This window comes from Eptesicus fuscus, chromosome 1 (assembly GCF_027574615.1).
Source record: "Eptesicus fuscus isolate TK198812 chromosome 1, DD_ASM_mEF_20220401, whole genome shotgun sequence".
Lineage (NCBI taxonomy): Eukaryota > Metazoa > Chordata > Mammalia > Chiroptera > Vespertilionidae > Eptesicus > Eptesicus fuscus.
In genome coordinates, this window is record NC_072473.1 from 51,587,840 (window position 1) to 51,609,446 (window position 21,607).

At 38.7% G+C, this 21,607-nt stretch overlaps 1 protein-coding gene and 1 pseudogene across 6 annotated transcripts in view; one reads left to right on the forward strand and one right to left on the reverse strand.

The window, feature by feature from the left end:
- The window catches only part of EDA (ectodysplasin A), a 609,993-nt gene that overhangs the window by 380,067 nt on the left and 208,319 nt on the right, over positions 1-21,607 (forward strand). The gene's annotated exons all lie outside the window — the stretch shown is intronic.
- Positions 2,685-3,401, reverse strand: LOC103299099 (40S ribosomal protein S3-like; annotated as a pseudogene).

A 21,607-nucleotide genomic window follows, 5' to 3' on the forward strand; every position in this document is an offset into this window, starting at 1 on the left:
AAATCAATGCCTACTATTCAAGTTTTTAAATTAACATACACTACAATGTACTTTTTTGGGAGAAGGAGAGTTGTACCATTCTATGAGTTTTAATACATGTATAGATAGATTCATTTAACTACTACCACAGTAAGATTCAGAACAGTTCCATCACTCAAAAAAAAACCTCTTTTGTAGTACCTGTTTCTATTCATAGCTACCTCTTTCCACTTATCCCTAGCAATCACTGATCTGTGCTGTCACTGTAGTTTTGTCTTTTCAAGCATCCTCTATAATAAAAGAGTAATATTCATATAGACTGAATGGCTGAATGACCAGATCACTGGCAGCCCTTCACCCCAGCTGGCCCTGCCCCCCAGTGGGCATCCCCACCCAGATCAGGGGCAGGGCCAGCTGGCAAACCGCCTGCAGACCCTTGCCCTGGCCAGCCCTGCCCCCAATCGCCCTCCCACCCCCGGCCCCAGCCGGCCCACCCCAGCTGGACTCCACCAGTGCATGAATTTGTGTACCAGGCCTCTATTATATAAATACTAGAGGCCCGATGCATGAAATTTATGCAAGGGACTCAGCCCTCGCAGCCCCGGCTTCATCCAGAAGGTAGATCTGCTGTTTGGCCGTCCAGTCTAATTAGCATATTATGCTTTTATTATTATAGATATGTAAATGCATAAATTCAGCATGTAGCCTTTTGAAACTGGTGTATTTCATTCAGCATAATGCCTTTGAGATTCGTCTAACTTTTCCCTTTTTCATCTGTACCTCCACTACATCCTATTCATCATTCCAATTTTGCTGAGTAGTATGCCTCAGTATGAATGTACCAGTTTGTTTATCCACTCACACATTGATTGACATTTGGGGGGCGGTATAAAAGTTAATATTTACTTAGAATGAGAAAATAAATTACAAAAAAATACAGTTTTTTAGAAACTGACACCAAAACATCCCAAAATCTGGAGCACTAATGTATAAATATTATATACCATTATGAATATATTATAACATATATCATTAATTAACAGTTCATCATACTTCTATACTTTTTACTACGTATTTTTACTACCTGTTTTTTTTTTAATTGTAAGAACACTTCATATGGAATCTACCTCTTAACAAATTTTTAAGTGTATAATACTCTATTATTATCTGTAGGCACAATGTTATAGAACTGAGATCTAGAACTTAATCATCTTGTATAACTGAAACTTTATATGCATTGAAGAACAACTCATATTCCCCCTCCCACCATCACCTAAAAAACAACCGGCTACTTTCTGATTCTATGAATCTGACTGCTTTAGATGCCTAAAATAAGTGGAATCATGCAGTATTTGTCATTCTATATCTGGCTATTTCATTTAGTATAATGTCCTCCAGGTTCATCCACATTGTCCCAAATGGCAGGATTTCTTTTTCTTTTAAGGCTAATCATATTCCACTGTATCTATATACTACATTTTTAAAATCTATTTATCTGTTGAAATGCATTTAGGTTGTTTTCACACCTTAGCTATTATGAATAATATTATAATGACCATGAGAATATTTTCACCAACACCCATCTCTTGTTTTTTTAAATCCCCACCTGAGGATATGTTTTTTCAGTGATTCCAGAGAGAGAGAGAGAAGGGAGGGGAAGGGAGGGAAGGAGACGGGAGGGAAGGGAAGGGAGGAACATTGATCAGTTGCCTCCCACACGCACCCTGAACAGGGACCAAAACTGAAACCTGGTTATATGCCGTGATCAGGAATCAGGGGGTTATCTCTTGTTTTTTGTTTAATAATTGCCATCTTAGGTGTAAGATAACATCTTAATGTGGTTTTGATCTGCATTTCACTGATGATTAGTGATTTTGAACATCTTTTAACTTACTTGTTGCCCATTTGTATGTCTTCTTTTGAGAGATGTCTATTCAAGTCCTTTGCCCATTTTTATTTTATTTTATTTATTTTTATTTTATTTTATTTTTTTTCCCATTTTTAAATTGGGTTCTGTTTTTGCTGTAACAGTTCCTTATATATTTTGAATATTAATCCCTTATAAATGATAAGATTTACAAATACCTTCTCCCATTTTGTAGGTTGCTTTTCACTCTGTGAGGTTCCTTTCCTGTGCAGAAAGCATTTAGCTTGATGTAGTCCCATTTGTCTCTTTCCTTTTGATGCTTGTGCTTTTGGTGTCAAATCCAAGAAATCATTGCTTTTGACCAGAGATTTTCACCCAGTGTGCTGCAAGAATTTTTAAAACGTGCAATGCCTGACTGTTTAGTCAGGGGCACTGACCTCTTTTCCCTTAGATTGTCAAATAAAAAAGTGCCAACAACCAACACAACAGCAATAATCTAATATGAATGCCCTGTCTTGAACCATAAATATATAGGTCATATAATAAGGTTGCTTCTAATTAGTTAATTTTTGGTACCAGAAATCCTTTCATACAAGTATAGGCACCTCATTTTTTTAATAGTCACTTTGGGTAGGTAATTACTATTATTTTTTTAGTAAATTAATCAAAACTATCGCTGTATTTTTTGTCATATCGACAAAAGATATGTTTTTTGGTGTACTGCAGAATTTTAGTAATTAGTTTATGGGGCTTTTTCTTTTTCTTTTAAAAATATTTTTATTAAAGGTCTTTATAGAATAACATGCAGACTCCAGATCCAACTGTGAAGGAGACCCTGTTATGCTGTGGTTACTGGCTGAGGCATGGCAGGAGGCTCTAGCTTCCCACTCCTCTGTTCTGAGATTGGGGTGGGCAGTATCTCATTTTGGGTTCCACAGTGCTCACATGGTCAGGCAGGAGCTTCTTAGGGCGTCTCTTACCATTTGGGCCCAAGGAAGCATGGTCTTCACTTTGAAACCCAGCACACACTGCCTGAGCAGCACACGGCGCACGACAGTGTCAACATAGTAGTTAACAGGGTCCCCATCAGACCATTAACAAATTTCATGGATTTAGCTCTCTGTCCTCGGTGTTTCCCAGACACCATGATCTCACAGCCTTTGGCCCTACTCTCTATAATGACCTGCAGCATGCCATAGCACGCCCACCACCCAGCAAAGCCTCCTAGAAGTTTATAATGCAGAGATTCTGCCTGGACAATGGCACATAGACCTCTTGTAGCCGCAGTTTCATCATAAAAATCTACACTGCCCTCAGGATTACCAAACTTCTTCTGAACCATGGCAGTCAATTCCCATAATTGTTGGCCTGTTTCACCAAGAACATTCTGCATCCAGGTGGCCCAAATAATAATTTCTGTCTTGGTTGGTGTAACTTGGACCTTAACTCCAGAGTAGCCATCTTCAGCCAGCTCCTGAGTGAGAAACTCGTTCAGTTCAGCTTTGATGATGCCATCAGCAACAAACTTCCTCTTCTTGGAAATTTTCACAGCCATCTTGCTGCCCTGCACCATGAAAAGGAAAGTAATTAGTTTATGTTTGCCATGAGATGGAAAAGGTTGAAAATTGCTGCTTTAGGCCAGTATCATGAAGCTTTGTCCCTATGTTTTAAGTTTTACAATTTCAGGTCTTACATTTAAGTCTTTAATCCATTTTGAGTTGATTTTTGTATATGATGTAAGATAAGGGTCCAATATCATTCTTATGCATGTGGATATCCAGGTTTCCCAGTACCATTTGTTAAAGAGAGTATCTTTTCCCAGTTGTACATTCTCAACAGCTTGGTCAAAGATGAGTTGACCATATACTCATGGGTTTATTTCTGAGCTTTCTGTTCTATTCCATTAGTCTATATCGCTGGGTTTTGTTGTTTTGGGTAATACTAGACAATTTAAATTACCATAGCTTTGTAATATATTTTGAAATGAGGAAGTATGATGATTTCATCATTGTTCTTCCTTATCAAGATTGCTTTGGCTATTCAAGCTCCTTGTAGTTCCATATGAATTGCTTTTTATTCTATTTCTGTAAAAAATTGCCTTTGTGATTTTGATATTGATTGCATTGCCTCTATAATTGTGCCAAGTAGAATAGACACTTATAATAAGTCTCCAAATCTATAAACATGGGATAATTTTCCATTTATTTGTGCTTTCTTTAATTTTCATCAATGTTTTATAGTTTTCAGCCATAGAAATCTTTCACCTCCTAAGTTTATTCCTGTTTTATTATTTTTTTTACTATTGTAAATGGGACTGTTTTCATAATTTCCTTTTCAGTTAGCTCATAAGCCTATAGCAAAGTAACTGATTTTTATATGTTCATTTTGTATCCTGTAACTTTATTGAATTCATTTATGTTATATAACAGATTTTTTTGTGGATTCTTCAGAGTTCGCTACATATATGATCATGTCATCTGAAATCAGATCATTTTACTTCTTCCTTTCCAATTTGGATACCTTTTACTTATTTTTATTTTCTTGCCTAATGGCTTTGGCTAGAACTTCAAGTACAGTGTTTAATATAAATGATGAGAGTGGGAATCTTTGCTTTGTTCCTGATCTTAAAATAAGTACTTCAATTTTTTCACCACTGAGTATTATGTTAGCTTTGGGTTTTTCTTATATGGCCTTTATTATAATTTATTGAGACAAATGAAAAGGAAAACACAACATACCAAAATTTATAGGATGTAGCAAAAGCAGTACTAAGTGGAAGTTTATTACAATAAATGCCTACATTAAGAAAGATCTTAAATAAGCAAAGTAACTTTACATCTCAAGAAACTAGAAAAAGAAAAACAAACTAATCCCAAAGTTAGCAGAAGCAAGTAAATAAAGATTAGATAAATTAAATACAAAATAGAAATATATTAGAAAAAATCAATAAAACTCAGTTCTTTTGAAATGATAAATAAATAAGCCCTTTGTTAGTCTAAATAACAAAAAGGGAAAGAAGACATAAGCGAAATCAAAACTGAAAGAAGAGACATTGCAACTGATGCCACAGAAATACAAAATATTATGAGTGACTACTATGAACAGTTATATGCCAACAAATTGGATACCTTAAAGAAATTGAAAAATTTCTAGATACAACCTACCAAACTGAATCATGGAGAAATAGAATATCTGAACAAACCAATAAAGGATGTGTATGTTACTTTTTTTTAAATAGCATATCCATTCTTTCTTGTAGTTTAAGTCTCTTTGCTGAAATTACCCATATGTCTTTTCATGTTGTCCACCTTTTTAGTACTGTCTGACATATTAACTTTGGTTGTTTTATGTTTCCACGTCAGAGCCTGGTTCTATTAATTGTTCTGTCTCTTTTTTAATATATTTTATTAATTTTTTACAGAGAGGAAGAGAGAGGGATAGAGAGTTAGAAACATCAATGAGAGAGAAACATTGATCAGCTGCCTCCTGCACACCCCCTACTGGGGATGTGCCCGCAGCCAAGGTACATGCCCTTGACCAGAATCAAACCTGGGACCCTTCACAGGCCGAGGTGCTATCCACTGAGCCAGACCGGTTAGGGCAATTGTTCTGTCTCTTGATAATGGGTTGTTTACCTCCCTAAGTGTGGGTGTGTGTTTGCATCTCACAATCAATATTTGATTGCAGACCTTGTGTGTAGGACAATAGGAACTGACAAACAATCATCATCTTAAAAGGGAACAGTCATCTCTATGTTTACTATTGCCCATAGCAATTAAATATTTAAAGTGTTGCTAAAGTAAATAGAACTACTTCTATTGAAGAATATTATTGCTGTGCTGTGCTTGACTAACCTTAAATAATTATGACCTTTTCATATTTATTTCACTTCAATGTACATTGCTCACAGAACTTACAGTGTCAAAATAAGTATTTTATATATATTAATAAAGATAATAGTAGCTATAGCAAAGAGTAACTAAATGCAAAGTGACATCTGTGCTAAGATAGTTGGTTGGCCTTTCCATTTGAAACAGAAAAAGTTTAAAAAACTAGTAAATTGAGGGATATATACATGAAATATTTCACTTTCTCTTTTTAGCTCTTTTAAAATAGAAAATAATTCACTTACCATATAATTCACCTATTTAAGGTGTACGGTTCATAGGTTTTTAGTATATTCACTGAGTTGTGCAACTATTACCATAATCTAATTTTAAAATATTCTCATCTCCCCAACAGGTGAGTTATACCTAGCTGTTAGCTGTTATTCCATATTCCCACACCTCCCTAAACCCTAGGCAAACATTAATCTACTTTCTATCTCTATAGATTTGCCTATTCTGGATATTTCATATAAAAATTGAATCATATAAAATATTGTCTTTTTGTGATTGGCTTCTTTGACGTAGCATAATATCTTCAAGGTTTACCCAGGTCATATTATGACTCAAAACTTTATTCTATTTTATTGGCAAACAATAATCCAGTGTATGAATATTCCACATTTGTTTATCCATTCATTGTTTGAAGGGCATTTGGATTGTTTCCACCTTTTGACTATTGTGAACAGTGGTATCTCATAGTTTTGATTTGTATTTCCCTAATGATTAGTGATGTTCAGCTTGTTCATGGGCTTTTATTGCTTGTTTGTATATATTCTTTGGAGAAATAGCTATTCAAATCCTTTGCCCAATTTTTGTTTTTTGTCTTTTTTATTGATTTTAAGATTTCTTTATATATTTTGTATACAAGTCCCCTGTCAAATATATGACTGTAAATATTTTCTCTGATTCTTCTATTTTACCTTAAAATACAAAAAAAAAATTACTTCTGATGAAGTCTAATTTATCTATATTTTGTTTTTGTTGCTTGTACTTTTAGTATTATACCTAAAAATCCATTTCCTAGCTGAAGGTCATAAAGATTTATTTGTTTTCTTTTAGAAGTTTTATTGTTTTAGCACTTTAATTTCAGTCTCTATGATCTACTTTAGGTCTTTATAATCTACTTTGAGTTAATTTTTGTTTATGGTATGGCATAGGAATCCAACTTCATTCTTTTGCATGTGGATATTCAGTTGCCACAGTACCATTTGTTGACTGTTCTTTCTTCATTTATTTATCTTGACATCCTCTTCCCCTTTCTTTAATTCAAAGTGAGTGCACAAAATTAAAACCACAATTAGGTATCTCCTCACACCTGTTAGAATGGCTACCATCAATAAATAAACAACAAGTTTTGGCAAGGATGTGAAGAAAAGGGTACCCTTGGCACTGTTGGTGGGAATGCAAATTGGAGCAGCCACTGTGGAACATAGTATGGAGGTTCCTCAGAAAATTAGAAATGGAATTACTGTATGACTCAGCAATTCCACTTCTGGCTATATATACAAAGAAACCCAAAACACTAACTTGAAAAGATATATGCAAGTCTGTGCAGGATAGATCCAAGATGGCGGCGTAGATAAACATCTGGGCTGCTGCCGTCCACAACAATTTCCAAAATTACAACTAAAAGACAGAACGTCTATCACCCAGAACCACGGGAAAGCTGGCTGAGAAGAACCTCTACAACTAGACCAAAAGAGATGGGCGCAACCAGGGCACAAACACTGAAAAACTGAGGTACAGGGGAGCGCACAGGTGATACGAGCTGGTGGCGGAACCCAGCTGGAGGCAGGCATTGCTTTCTTCAATCCAAAGAGAGACAAGCCCCCAGTCTCTCTGAAATCCAGTTTCAGGGGAGAGACTGGGCTGTCTGCCATTGGGTCGGAGTGAGGGTGGCTTACTAGCAGAGCTGCCTGGAGGTAGAATTGTTGGCTGCGCCGGGGCGCAAGACGGCGGGGACGCGGTCAGAGGCAGCTCATTGCCAGTCATTGCTGTTTGCCATGTCCTGGCCTAGTGATGCCCTGAGACTCCACCCCGCACAGTCTACAAACACACCGAAGCTCCTAGCAGCGGCTTTTGCATATGAATGGCCTTCTCTATTGCAATTTAAACTAGTAAACCTGCAACCTGGTACAGACAGCTTCAAGGCCTCCAAGCTCCAAGCAGGGAGGAGAAGAAGGCAGTTCTCGCTGTAGCTCCTGCAGGGTAGCCTCAGACAGCAGCTGAACTGCACCCCATTGGAGATTCAGAAGCCAAATCACCTAGTGGTCAGTGTGAGGCACCAGATTTCAACTCCTCACATCCATAAGTGACACATTCGGGAGGTGGACTCAGTGAGCACCAAAGCCCCACTCAAACAAGCCCTGTACCACAAGCGTGTCTCCAGCGCAGCAGTGCTTCCATTATAGACACAGCAGGTCCTCACAGCCAATTGGCCTGAAGATCAATTCCTCCCAATATACCAACAGCAATCAAGGCTTTTAACTACACCAAGACTTTCCACTCAGCCCACAAAGGGGTGTACCAAGAGCAACCACGTAGGGTGATTGGGGAAGCTGAGGTACCGGCCCCTATAGGTCACTGACCACACAAAGCCACTCCATCAACACAGGGAGGCAGCCAAAATGCGGAGACACTGAAGTATGTCACAAATAGGAGAGATGGAGGAAAGTAAACTACTGGATGACACAGTGTTCAGAACCACATTTATAAGGTTACTCAAGAATCTTCTAAAAACCGCTGAGAAACTTGAAGACACCTTCAAGGACCTTAATGAGAATACCAAAAAAATAGAAAAGGACCAGTCAGAAATTATGCATACACTGTCTGAAATAAAGAATATACAGAAACTCAACTGTAGACCACCGTACCCCAAGAGTCAAACCAAAGATCTGGAATATGAGGAATCAAAAAACACCCAACCAGAGAGGTGGAAAGAAAGAAGAACCCAAAAGTGTGAGGATAGCGTAAGGAGCCTCTGGGATGGTTTTAAGTGTACCAACATCCGAATTTTGGGGGTTCTAGAAGAGAGAGAGCAAGATACTGAAAACCTATTTGAAGAAATAATGACAGAAAACTTTCCTCACCTGGTGAAAGAAATAGACTTACAAGTCCAGGAAGCACAGAGAATCCCAAACAAGAGGAATCCAAAGAGGACCACACCAAGACACATCATAATTAAAATGCCAAGGCAAAAGACAAAGAGAGAATCTTGAAAGCAGCAAGAGAAAAACAGTTAGTTACCTACAAGGGAGTACCCATACAACTGTCAGTTGATTTCTCAACAGAAACTATGCAGGCCAGAAGGGCGTGGCAAGAAATATTCAAAGTGATGAACAGCAAGAACCTACAACCAAGAATACTCTACCCAGCAAAGCTATCATTCAGAATTGAAGGTCAGATGAAGAGCTTCACAGACAAGAAAAAGTTAAAGGAGTTCATCACCACCAAACCACGATTACATGAAATGCTGAAGGGTATTCTTTAAGAAGAAGAAAAAAAAAAGGTAAATGTAAAAATTATGAACAACAAAAAGACATCAAATACATACCTACCAACAAGTAAATCTAAAAATCAAGTGAATAAAAAATCTGAAGAACAGAATGGACTGGTGAATATAATAGAATCAGGGACATAGAAAGGGAGGGGATGGACAATTCTCAGAGGGAAGGGGGCCTGAGGAAGAGATTGGACAAAAATCTTACACCTATGGATGAAGACAGTGGCCGGGGGTAAGGGCATGGGGTGGGGTGGGGAATCAGGTGGAGGGGAGCTATGGGCGGGGGTGGGGGGAGAGGAACACCTGTAATAATCTGAACAATAAAGGTTTATTTTAAAAAAAGATATATGCATTCCCATGTATGGTGCAGTGTTATTTACAATAGCCAAGATATGGAAGCAACCTAAGTGTTCATCAATAGACAATTGGATAAAGAATATGTGGTACATATATACAACGGAATATGACTTGGCCATAAAACATGAAATATTACCACTTGTGACAGCATGAATGCACCTAGAGGGTATTATGCTAAGTGAAATAAGTCAGACAAAGAAAGACAAATACCATATGATTTTACTTATATGTGGAATCTAAAACAAACAAAATAGAAACAGATTCAGATACAGAGAATAGGCTGACAGTTACCATAGGGGAGGGAGGTTAGGGGGCTGAATGAGAAAGGTGAAGGGATTAAGAAGTAAAAATTGGTAGTTACAAAATAATCATGGGGATATAAAGTACAGCATAGGAAATATAGTCAATAATAACTATATATGGTGCCAGTTAGGTGCTAGAAATATCGGGGGAACATTTTGTAAAGTATATAATTGTCTAACCACTGTGCTGTATACCTGAAACTAGTATAAAATAATATTGAATGTAAACTGTAATTGAAAAATAACATTTAAAAAACACACAAAGTGAGTGCATGAGGTATATGGATTGTTAGAAAATGACAGAAGAAAATGTTATGTAGTGGTATTTATTTATTTGTTTGTTTATTTATTTATTTAAATTCTCACTTGAGGACATGCTTTTTATTGATTTTAAAGAGAGAGGAAGGAAAAGGGGGAGAGAAACATCAATGCGAGAGAGATTGGTTGCCTCCTATACTCACCCAGACAGGGGACCCAACCCGCAACCTGGTATGTGCCCGACTGGGAATTGAAACTGCAACCTTTTGGTGTATGGAAAAATGGTCCAACCACCTAAGCCACACTGGCCAGGGCTTATGTGGTAGTCTTTAGAAGCTCAACTTTAAGGTTGTTAAAGCCTCATCTTTCTCATTAATGCAATATGATAATGAACTTAGTAATATACTGTTTCATTACAAAGTATTGGAAGGTATATATCACATTTTCAGAAAGTGTTTAACTTTACCATTTGCAAATATAAGCCACATGTGTGCTTTTTGGACAAATACTTACAAATGGGAATATATGGAAAGTTAACTGAGTTTTTAAATGCCTTTTCTCCTGAACAGCATAGGTGTAGGTGAAGGTGTCTTGCTAGATGTGAACTAATACTACATTCTCTTTCATACCAATAAGTAACGTAAATGAAAAATATTCAGATAGAGACCAAGTGTTTTTTTTTAATATATTTTTATTAATTTCAGAAAGAAGGGAGAGATGAAAACATCAATGATGAAAGAGAATCATTGATTGACTGCCTTCAGTACACCCCACACTGGGGATTCAGCCCTTCTGGTTCATAGGTCAATGATCAACCACTGAGCCACACCGGCCGGCCAACCAAGTGTTTATTTTTTTTCCCCAAGTGTTTATTTTAATAGGAAAAATTTCTGACCTATCAATTTTAAATAATCCCAGAAAAGAAGTGTCTGCATGCTTTCTCCTTTAGAAATGAACTAACAAAAATGTCATATTCATTCTTTGACCCCCAGCTACTATCCTATATAATAAAGAGGTAATATGCAAATTGACCCTCTCACCCTTGCACAAGATGGCCATCCCCATGTGGTCCAAGATGGCCACCACAAGATGGCCAGCAGGGGAGGGTAGTTAGGGGCAACCAGGCCAGCAGGGGAGGGCAGTTGGGGGTGACCAGGCTGGCAGGGAAGGGCAGTTAGGGGTGACCAAGCCAGCAGGGGAGGGCAGTTGGGGGCGACCAAGCCGGCAGGGGAGGGCGGTTGGGGGTGACCAGGCCGGCAGGGAAGGGCAGTTGGGGGTGATTGGGCCGGCAGGGGAGGGCAGTTGGAGGCAATCGGGCTGGCAGGGGAGCAGTTAGGCATCAATCAGGCTGGCAGGGGAGTGGTTAGGGGCAAACAGGCAGGCAGGCAGGTGAGCATTTGGGAGCCAACAGTCCCAGATTGTGAGAGGGATGTCCCAGATTGGAGAGGGTGCAGGATGGGCTGAGGGACAACCCCCCCCCCAGTGCACGAATTTCATGCACCAGGCCTCTAGTTGTTCTAATAATACTTCGGTTTAGTTGGTTTGATACAATGTTTTATTGTATTTTATTTTCCCATCACCATTTATCCCTCTCCATCCTCTCCATCTCCACTCCCTCACTTTGCGCCCCCTCCACTGCCCCCAGAGTCACCATGCTTGGTTTCTCTTCATTGTGCTCTAAGGTTTCAATCCCCTTGATATTAGTCTTTATAGGCTACAACTTTCCACAACAGCAATTATTATTTGTTCTGTGGCTAGTTTGGGAAGCTTACAAGTTCTGAAATGAGGAACCAAGAAATTTGAACCTCCAGAAAAATCATCTTGAGTACGGTTCATTAGCTAAGATGTAAAAGTTCATTCCCTTTGAAATAAAGAGTTTTTACTCAAATGATGCAGTATATTAGTTTGCTATGGCTGCCATTTGAAATAGCACAAACTGGCTTGCTTAAATAACAGTGGTTTCTTTTCTCACAGTTTTAGAGTCTGGGAGTCTGAGATCAAGGTATCTTTTGAGGCCTCTTTCCTTGACTTGCAGATGACCACTTTCTTGCTATCTCTTTACAGAGTTTTCTCTCTGTGTTTATATCCCTGGTGTATCTCTGTGTGTCCTAATCTTCTCTTTTTATAAGGACAGCAGTCAGATTGGATTATGGCCTATCCTGACAGCCACATTTTAACTTATTTACTTCTTTAAAGGCCCTATTCTCAAAATAGAGAACTGGGAGTTGGGGCTTCAGCATGTGAATTGGGGATGGGGTAGGCACAATTCAGTCCATACCATCTACCATATTATTTTACACATTTTGAGTTACTGCAATTAGAAGGGACTTTGCAAACTTTAGTACCAGCCCCTCATTTTACAGGGGGTAGACACTGAGGCATAGGGAGGTTAAGACACTTCCTAAGGCAAGCCACAAAGAGTTAGTGGCAGAGGAGAACTAGAAAACATGTCCCCTGGCTCCAAGTTCCATACCCTTTCCACCATGGCATGTTGCTACTTTAGTTCATTTGATTTATTCATGTCTTTAGTCTCTGTCTCTCTCATTTGGGATATATTTGAAAAATATATAAAATAGCTATTTTAAAACAATATTTTTATTTTCCTATACTCATTCTTCTCTACAGTTCACATTTTGAAAGAAAAAAATAAGTGATTTTCTGCTTAACTTCTTAACAGTTTTCCATTTTATACATACATTTTTTATTCTTGCTTTGAAAATAACAGGATCTTTCTAAGATGACTGAACTTGTCCTTACCTGGATAGACAAAGGACTATAAAATCAAAGGAACCTTGGCTTTTTTCCACCTTCTCAGAATCCAAGGTGAAAAAGAAGATTAGCTCAAACCTATACTTCTCCCCTTTGTACAGACCTATCCTCTCCTTACAGTAGGAAGTCAAGGCTTCTGGAAACTTTGATACACACCCCTCCTCTCCACTCACCCTGGAATTCCCCATCACTCCCTCCAAGACAGTAAATATCAGTATTGAACTGGTGGTGAGAAACTGCCTGAATGTTCTTTCTTTAGCCAGAGGTATTTAAGCTCAAACCTTGGAACCTGAAAGGAAAGAAAATTCTGAATGCAAATGTTCCTTTCCTTCACTTTTAAATCTTCTCCATTCTGCCTTTTTAGAGTGTAAATCAAAACAGAAATGGAAGAGATTTGGGGTTATAAAGTATAGAATGTAAACACTGAAAAGATTTATTAAAATTAGTACTCTTCCATTTAATCCTTGAGGGTTTACTTTTACTTCAACTAGTGGCATAAGCTATTTTTCTCAACAGTTAGTTACCTCTGTAGACCAGGGAACACTTTCCTTTATCTAAATCCCTAGGTGTTTGCTTCTTGAGAATAGTGTTTAATGACAAAAATCCTTTCTTTAAATTAGTCCCTTTGAGTAACATAGCCCCCATGCTGCCCACTCTTACCCTGCTGATTACTAAGAGATCCTTCTGGTTAAGTCATCCCCTGTGTGAAGGCCTAACAGGGCAGGGTTCCTCCCATATTGCCTCTAGTGCAATGTATCAGAGCTTGATCTTGTTGCCCACTTATTCAGTACAGACAAAAATACTGGGAGGCACTAAAATAGTATAGATGTCTGTGCCATTGAGGTACAAAGGCAATTAAATCCGTATGTGTCGAGCAGATATGTACAGTACCATGACCTTAATGACTTTTGACTCTCCAAGAGATAAGAACATAGATTAAATTTGATTGGTGTGATCTCAGACTGGATGTGAATGTGGGGATGAAAACAAGTACAGGACTATATTATTTAATCAATAATTTGGACAACATCAGATAATAAAACAGTGATTTGTTTTTTAAGATTATAGAAATTTCTGATTAGGGCATGGGGTTTGGCTTTTCAACTGGAAGTTCCATTTAGAATATGGTTAAAATAATCTATAAATGCCTAAGTAACTGAATGACCGAATGACCGAACAACTGGTCGACTGGTCGCTATGACGCACACTGACCACTAGGGGAAGGCGCTCAATGCAGGAGCTGCCCCCTGGTGGTCAGTGCACTCCTACAGCGGGAGCACCACTCAGCTGACTGACGGGCACCAAACGCCAGGCTCACAGCTGGCGAGCACAGCTGCAGCAGCACAAGCCTCTCCCGCCTCCGCTGCAGCGCACTATGGAATAGCGGCGGTGGCAGGCAGCAGGTGCAGCGGGGCCGGGATGAGCAGGATGAGGGGTCCAGGATTGCGAGAGGGCACAGGCCAGGCTGAGGGACCCCACCAGTGCACGAATCCGTGCACCAGGCCTCTAGTATAACTTTTATGTTTTAAAATTTTAGTTTTTATTTACTATTTTATTTGAACAAAAAGTTTCTCACCTTCTAAAAATGTTCTAAAGTGCTATGAGGAAGAATTTCTTCTTGATTTGTGCATATAGTTATATAAAAATCTTAGGTATATAAAGTAAAAGTAAGTAGTGCTATATTTAAATAATTTTATTGAAAATAATAAAATTGGAACTGCCCTGTACTTATCAAATAATTTTCCTTCTCATAGTGACAATTCATGGGCATTGTCAGCTTTTCTCCAGCCTTGTTTTCAGGGGTTAGAATAGCAAGTGCCACTATATTATTTGATGTGTCTGGAGCCAGATTCTCATAGAGACAGTTATCTTGATTTCTTCTCCTCTTTGCAGTTTCTAAGGCTTTGAGTAGGCAATTGCACCCTATAAGTTGGTGGCTATTACTCTTACTGTGATTTTTAAGTATTTTCCTCTATTACTAAGTATAGTCCTGAAGAAGAGCTATTGTGTAGTGGGGATAGAACTGTTGAACTCTAGTGGATGGTCCTTTTATGAAATCATGCTATCCAATAAGCCACACAGAGAGATATATTGAAGGGAGATATTTGAGAACCACTTCTATTCTTCTCCAGCACTACTGCTCATCTTAGGGATCGAACTAGTTCTGTGAGAGACACACTATCTGGTGGGCTAGATTTGCTGCAATGGATTTATCGAATGGTCTATGTTAATCATAACAACCAGCAATTGCTTTATCATTGCTCCAGGTTGCCATTTGCAGCAGTCTTTGATTGTTTCATAATGAACTTTCCTTAGCCTACTATAGATCTCAGGTCTGTTTACCTGAGACATTATCACAAATATACTATTCTGAATAGCATAGCCCAAAATTTTAAAAGACCATGTTGCAAATAGGAGGAAGGTCATAATTCCTGTCTGAGTATTAGGTTCCAATTATCACACTTTACAACTATATATATAAAAGCCTAATATGCTAATTGTCCCTCTGACCATTCAACCAGTCGCTATGACACATACTGACTACCAGGGGGTAGACGCTCCCACCGGTAGGTTAGCTTGCTTCTGGGGTCCCGCCAATCAGGACTGGGTGAGTCAGGCCAGACACACCCTGGAGCCCTCCTGTGGTCCCTCCTCGGCCCCAATCGTGCACTGGTGGGAGTCCCTGGGCCTGGCCTGCACCCTCTCACAATCTGGGACCCCTTGGGTGATGTCGGAGAGCCAGTGAGGGACGCCACCATTCCTACCCACTCTATCACTCTTTTCATTAATTCCGTACAATTATATAGTACTTTACATTCTCCAAAGTACTTCCACATAACATTCTTGTTTAATCCTTACACTATCCCTGTGAGTTTAAAAATTTTCTCTATATTATAGGTAAAGATTATAGAAATTTCTGATTGGGGCATGGGGTTTGGCTTTTCAACTGGAGGTAAAATTTTAGAGCTAGGAAAAAGTTGGGCCTGAATTATTTCTCTAAGATCCTAGTCCACTACTTTTGCATATTACACCCCAGCTTTATTTGTTACATTAGGCAGTGTATCATAATGGAGCCAGACTGCCTGGATTTGAATCACATATCTTTTACTTCCTAGTAGTATAACTTAGCTAAATTATTAAACCTCTCCATGCTAAACTTTCCCCATTTGAAAAATGAGAATAATAATAGTACCTACCTCATAGGTATTGTAAGGATTAAATGAGTTGATATATGGAAGGTATTTGGAACAGCACCTTAAGTAGCCAACATTATATTAGTGTTTGTTGCCATTATTATATTATTATCATCCTTCTTATAATCAGCAGGGGCATTATTGCATACCATGCTGGTTAAGATCGCAAAGTCACTTAATGCTTATTGCCTGGATTCAAATCCAGACTCTACCACTGACTAACTGTGTGACCTTGGTCAAGTTCCTTCAACCCTCTGTGCCTCTGTTTCCTCGTAAAGTGCTAGTCACACACAGAAGGCTGCAGTGACTATTAATTGAGTTAATCCACATAACATGCTTAGCCCAATGCTTGATGCATAGAATCCCCACTTGCCTTATTCCTAACATCTTGGCTGCAAACTGAAACCCACAAAGTGTCTGTATGGCAGTTGTGTAATGTATATGGCATATGTAATTCATCAGTCCTCTATAGTCTAATCACACAAGCCAGTGGTTTGGTTGTCATGGTAGTTCTTCGGAAGGAATGTATTTGTCATATAAAAAGTTATTTTCAGTCAATCAATGTGGTGTGGTAAAATGAGCCTTCACTGCAGAGCCAATTCCATTGCTGAGTGGCCTTTCAAGTGAAATTATGGATCCTAGAAAAATTATTTTAGCAAAAGTAAGAAATAATAACTTCCTAGTCACACTTTTCTCTTTACTGTTTATGCTATGAAGTTTCCAGTGTATAGTGGTGTGGGCCTACATTTGTGATATATTATATTTAGGGATAAAAAGCGTTTCTAGTTTCAAGGTTTTTTTCCCAGTATATATATTAGAAGTTAACTGAAAAATTAAATTTACTTATAATTGCTTTATAAGTAACTTTATTAGACCCCATTTATTAAGGGGATCCTCTGCACAACTTCGTAGGCAATCCTCAGTTTATTCCAAAATATTATTTTTAGGTTGGTTGTTTGGCAATTGCATGTTTTCTTGTAGAAACAATGTTACTGTGATGGGGAAGACCCCAGGTTAGTTCACAAAATTGGATTTAACCTGTGCTAGAACTAAAATACTGTACATGTGTCTCAGTACTAGTAATTAAAACAAAAAACATGTAATTGAATAAGAAGCAGCATGAGAATAGCAGAATTAATTACATGCTAAGGATGTAGATAGAGGCTTTGGGAGATTTTTCTCTGAAGAGCACTTCTGGGTATTTTCAGTGGACATTAGAATTTGGCACAGGTTTTATGTCTAGTTTCACTTCAGAAAGGATGGCGTTCCTTTTCCTTAATACAGGTATCTCACTAATAGTACTCTTACCAGTATAGCTATCAGTCATGACTACGGTAATTTAGGGTTCATGAATAGAACAAAGAGACTGAAAGACAGGTTATCTTTGAAGTAACTGGGCAAGAAAAATGGGAAGAAAGAATGATTTAAAAAGGCAATATGGGTCCAATGTGAGCATATGTGATTCCTTAAGGTGTAGTTAACAAGCCACAGTGAGTGATGAGAGACGAGGGAGCACAACTTCTGCACAGGCTCCTAGAGGAAAGAAAGTTAGTTTTCTGTGATACCCCAGCACCTGTTAAACTTCTATTCACACATTCTTCCTATACTGCAGTTCTTCGCATGTGTCCTCTCTCCCCTGCTAAACTACCTCTTGTAGGGCAGAAATGATTTCTTATTCATCCACCTGCTTCCAACAATACCTAGCACATAGTAGGTGTAGAACACACTGTATGTTGAAATGAAATCAGGCATGATCTCATAACTGAATCAATTTGTTTTTTATTGGCCAGGGCATTAAAATCTCTAAAATTGTGTCTTCAGCTACCATGAAGTACATAATACTAGTATTTGCCAGAGTTGAATTCAGAATTGTAATATCCCAAATAGAGAATTAAGAATACATTTATGCCTGGCTGCTGTGGCTCAGTTAGTTGAGTGTCATCCTGTGCACTAAAATGTCACCGATTCGATTCCTGGCCAGGGCACATGCCCTGGTTGCGGGTTCAATCCATGGGAGGCAGCCAGTTGATATTTCCAATCTCTCTCTCTCTCTCTCTCTCTCTCTCTCTCTCTCTCTCTCTCTCTCTCTCCCTCTCTCTCTCTCTCTCCCTCCCTCTCTCCCCCTCTCCTCCTCTCCTCCTCTTCTCCCTCCCTCCCTCTCTCCCTTCCTCACCTTCTCTCTCTTCCTCTCCCTTCCTCTTTCTCTAAAATCAGTAAAAACATATTTTTAAAAAGAAACCATTCATGAATTTTCTGTCTGGTTACAGACATTCTCTTCTTCCCATTTCATGGGTGACACCTTTTACTCAGCCCTTTTTTCTCTATCTTCCTGTCTTGGAGCAGTGTTTGGTCAAACAGAGTCTGCAAATACTCTTTATGTGGAGCTTTGGAGGCTCCCTGATTGACAAGGCTCTCTGGAGATACATATTTTATAGCTTCCCTCAGGAATGCATAGCAGCATGCTGGTTCCAAAGAGGTTGTATAGAGTTTGACTATTGATTCTTTGTCTTCCCTTTTGCTTTCATTCTGTTTGACCGCTTGCCTGATTCATTCCTGCTGGAGGCAAAGCCACATGCTGAACCATGGGGAACAGTCTAATGAAATAACAAGCTGCTCCCAATTTTAAATATTGCATGTTGGGGCAAAGGCAGAGTTCCTTTTCCTCTAAAGCTATAATGTTTTAAAAAAAGTTCTGTTTGATATTTAGAGTTATTTGATCTGGCAGTTTAATAACTGTTGATGTTTTAATTGCTTCTTTAAAGAATTTCATCTACATTTCTAGGTTTATTTTTATTTTACTCTGAAGGAATGTCAATATTAGCTATCGCTTTGCCCAGTAAGTTACCATTGCAGGATCTGGGAATAAAATCCAGTAATTACTGGAGCTGGTAACTTCAGAACGTGCTGAGAAACTTGGCAGTTTTCCTTTTCCTAAGGAGACATCTCTTCCCGTGCAGCTAGCAATTATTTATTATTCTAAGTCAATTTTAAGCGGGTATTATACTTTCAAGATCAGCTTTCTATGTTCCTTTGGAAGAGATTGAGGTCATTCTATTCTGAAAAAGGAATTTTAAATCACTCTTAACTCAGACAAATGTACAATTGTAAGATATGTTAGCTGAAAGACTTAGTGAGCTTATAATCTCATAGGCTCTCTCTTCATTTTTATTTGTCTATCCATATTCTCCCAGGACCAAATAGAATTCTCTCTCGGCATGCTACTTACATGTATGCAACTAGCCACTTGAATTCTCTGAACAAAATTATTTATATTCAATTCAAAGCTCTTTAGAGATAAAAAGGTCTTCTGAGATCATCTCGTCTAGCCCCCTTGTATTCTTTAGTAAAAAGAGGGCTGGTTAAGCTCCCATCTTCACTCTTGTGTTATATATTCTTTGAATTCTTTCCATTAACTCTTTATGCTTACATGCTGAACCCAGTCTGAAACAATTTGCTTCAGAAGACATGGTTCTTGGAGTTTTGTAGCTTACATGCTACAAACAATGCCACTGATTTACTACATAGTAGCTTGCACATTTTCTCTCTGCAATTTCTCTACACTCCCTCATCATCACCACCACCACCACCACATGCATACATTTTGAGGAAATGAAAACAAATATCATAAGCATTTTTAAAATATATTTTTATTGATTTCAGAGAGGAAGGGAGAGGGAGAGAGAGAGAGAAACATCAGTGATGAGAGAGAATCATTGATTAGCTGCCTCCTGCACACCCTACACTGGGGATCGAGCCCACAACTCAGGCATGTGCCCCAAACAGGAATTGAACCGTGATCTACTGATTCATAGGTCGACGCTCAACCACTGAGCCATGCCAGCCAAGCCAAATATCCTAAACATTTATTTTTCTGCTTTAAAACCGTGCTGTGAGAAGAGGCTTCCTTTTGCTTATCCTTGTCAGGGATAGTCAAGGGTTAAATAAAAGGACCAGCCAACTGAGTGATGACTGGGGCATTGGCTGGCATGGCTGGGAGAAGTGGTCTGAAGCACCAGTTGTATTATTTCAGTTGCCCTTTATTTTCTCCTGCCTTTATCCTCTCTAACACTAGGACTGTCAGACTTTAGACTTAGGTTTTAAGACTTTAGCCCTGGCCAGTGTTGTTAAATGGTTAGAGCATCGCCCCATGCATTGAAAGGTCTCGGGTTTGATTCCCCATCAAGGGCACATACTTGGGTTGCAGGTTGGGGCACATGTGGGAGTCAACCACTCGAAATGTCTCTCTCACATCGATGTTTCTCTCTCTCTCTCCTTCCCTCTCCTTCCCTTCCTTCTACTTTCTCTCTAAAAATAAAAAATAAAAAAGGCTTAAGACTTTATATTTAGGTACTTTACACTTAAACAATACTATCAACAATCACTAGCTTTCTGGTTCCTCCTCTGAAATAAAAAGGAAAGTGCTTAAAACCCAGAAACTTCTAAATGAAACTCCTGACTTTTTCTACTGGTCATTTCTTGTGCCACCTCACTAGGCTTAAGTTCAGTCCCTTCTCTGGGCTGTGACTTTATTATTATAACTCTGGACTGTTTTCTTCTTTCCAATAGATAGCATTCAGCCACTGAAAATTTAAGAGACTGCTACAGTGCGAGGAATTTCAGAATATAAACTATAGTAGTTAGAAAACTATATGTACACAGTATAATGTTAGAACCTGTTCTTGCCTGGACCCATTTCACTGAGTCTGGCACTTTCTGTTACTATTGACCAAACCCAAGTGTTATTTTTTCCCTTGACTTCACTAGATTATAAACTCCACAAGGAAGGAGGCCATCCTGCCTGTTTTATTCACTGGTATAAATCTGTATATATCCTATGCCTAACACAGTTATTGGCACACAGAAAGTACTCAGTCAATACTTATTGACTGAATTAATCAGTTGATAGTCTTATCCTAGTTCCCATATTTGCTTCTACCACCAGCCTAGATAGAGTCCTCTGGCTGAACTCTGCCTGGTTATTCATTAAACAGTGTCCTCTATGGCCCTCTGCTTACCTTTGAGTATAGAATACACTCCAGCACCCCTCAACTACCTTCCTACTTCTAGTGGCAATATTTCTGTGATCACCAACTCTTGAAACTTTTCAAGTGCCCTCTTCTCACACCAAACCTCTTTCCTAACTGACCACCCTCCTTCATTTTAGACTCATTTTTTACTTTTTTTATTATGCACTGTTTTCTCAGGATTGCCTGGGTTCCAAATATCTCATGCAGTGTACTGTCCTTGTAGTCAGTCTCCTGCTTGATCTCCTACAGAGCACAAATGTTCATTTATACTTTTAGTTGCACAAGGAACAACTTTCTATTCTCCAGAGAGGCTACCCAAGCCCCAAACAGTGGGGAGGATCTTTTGAGCATAAGGACACCACGAAGCATGGTAATTCCATTTTAAAGCAATTTTTAAAATATCACATTGAGGTGGTGGTGTGAATGTACTTTCCCAAAGATAAATTTGCAACAGTCTTCCTCTTC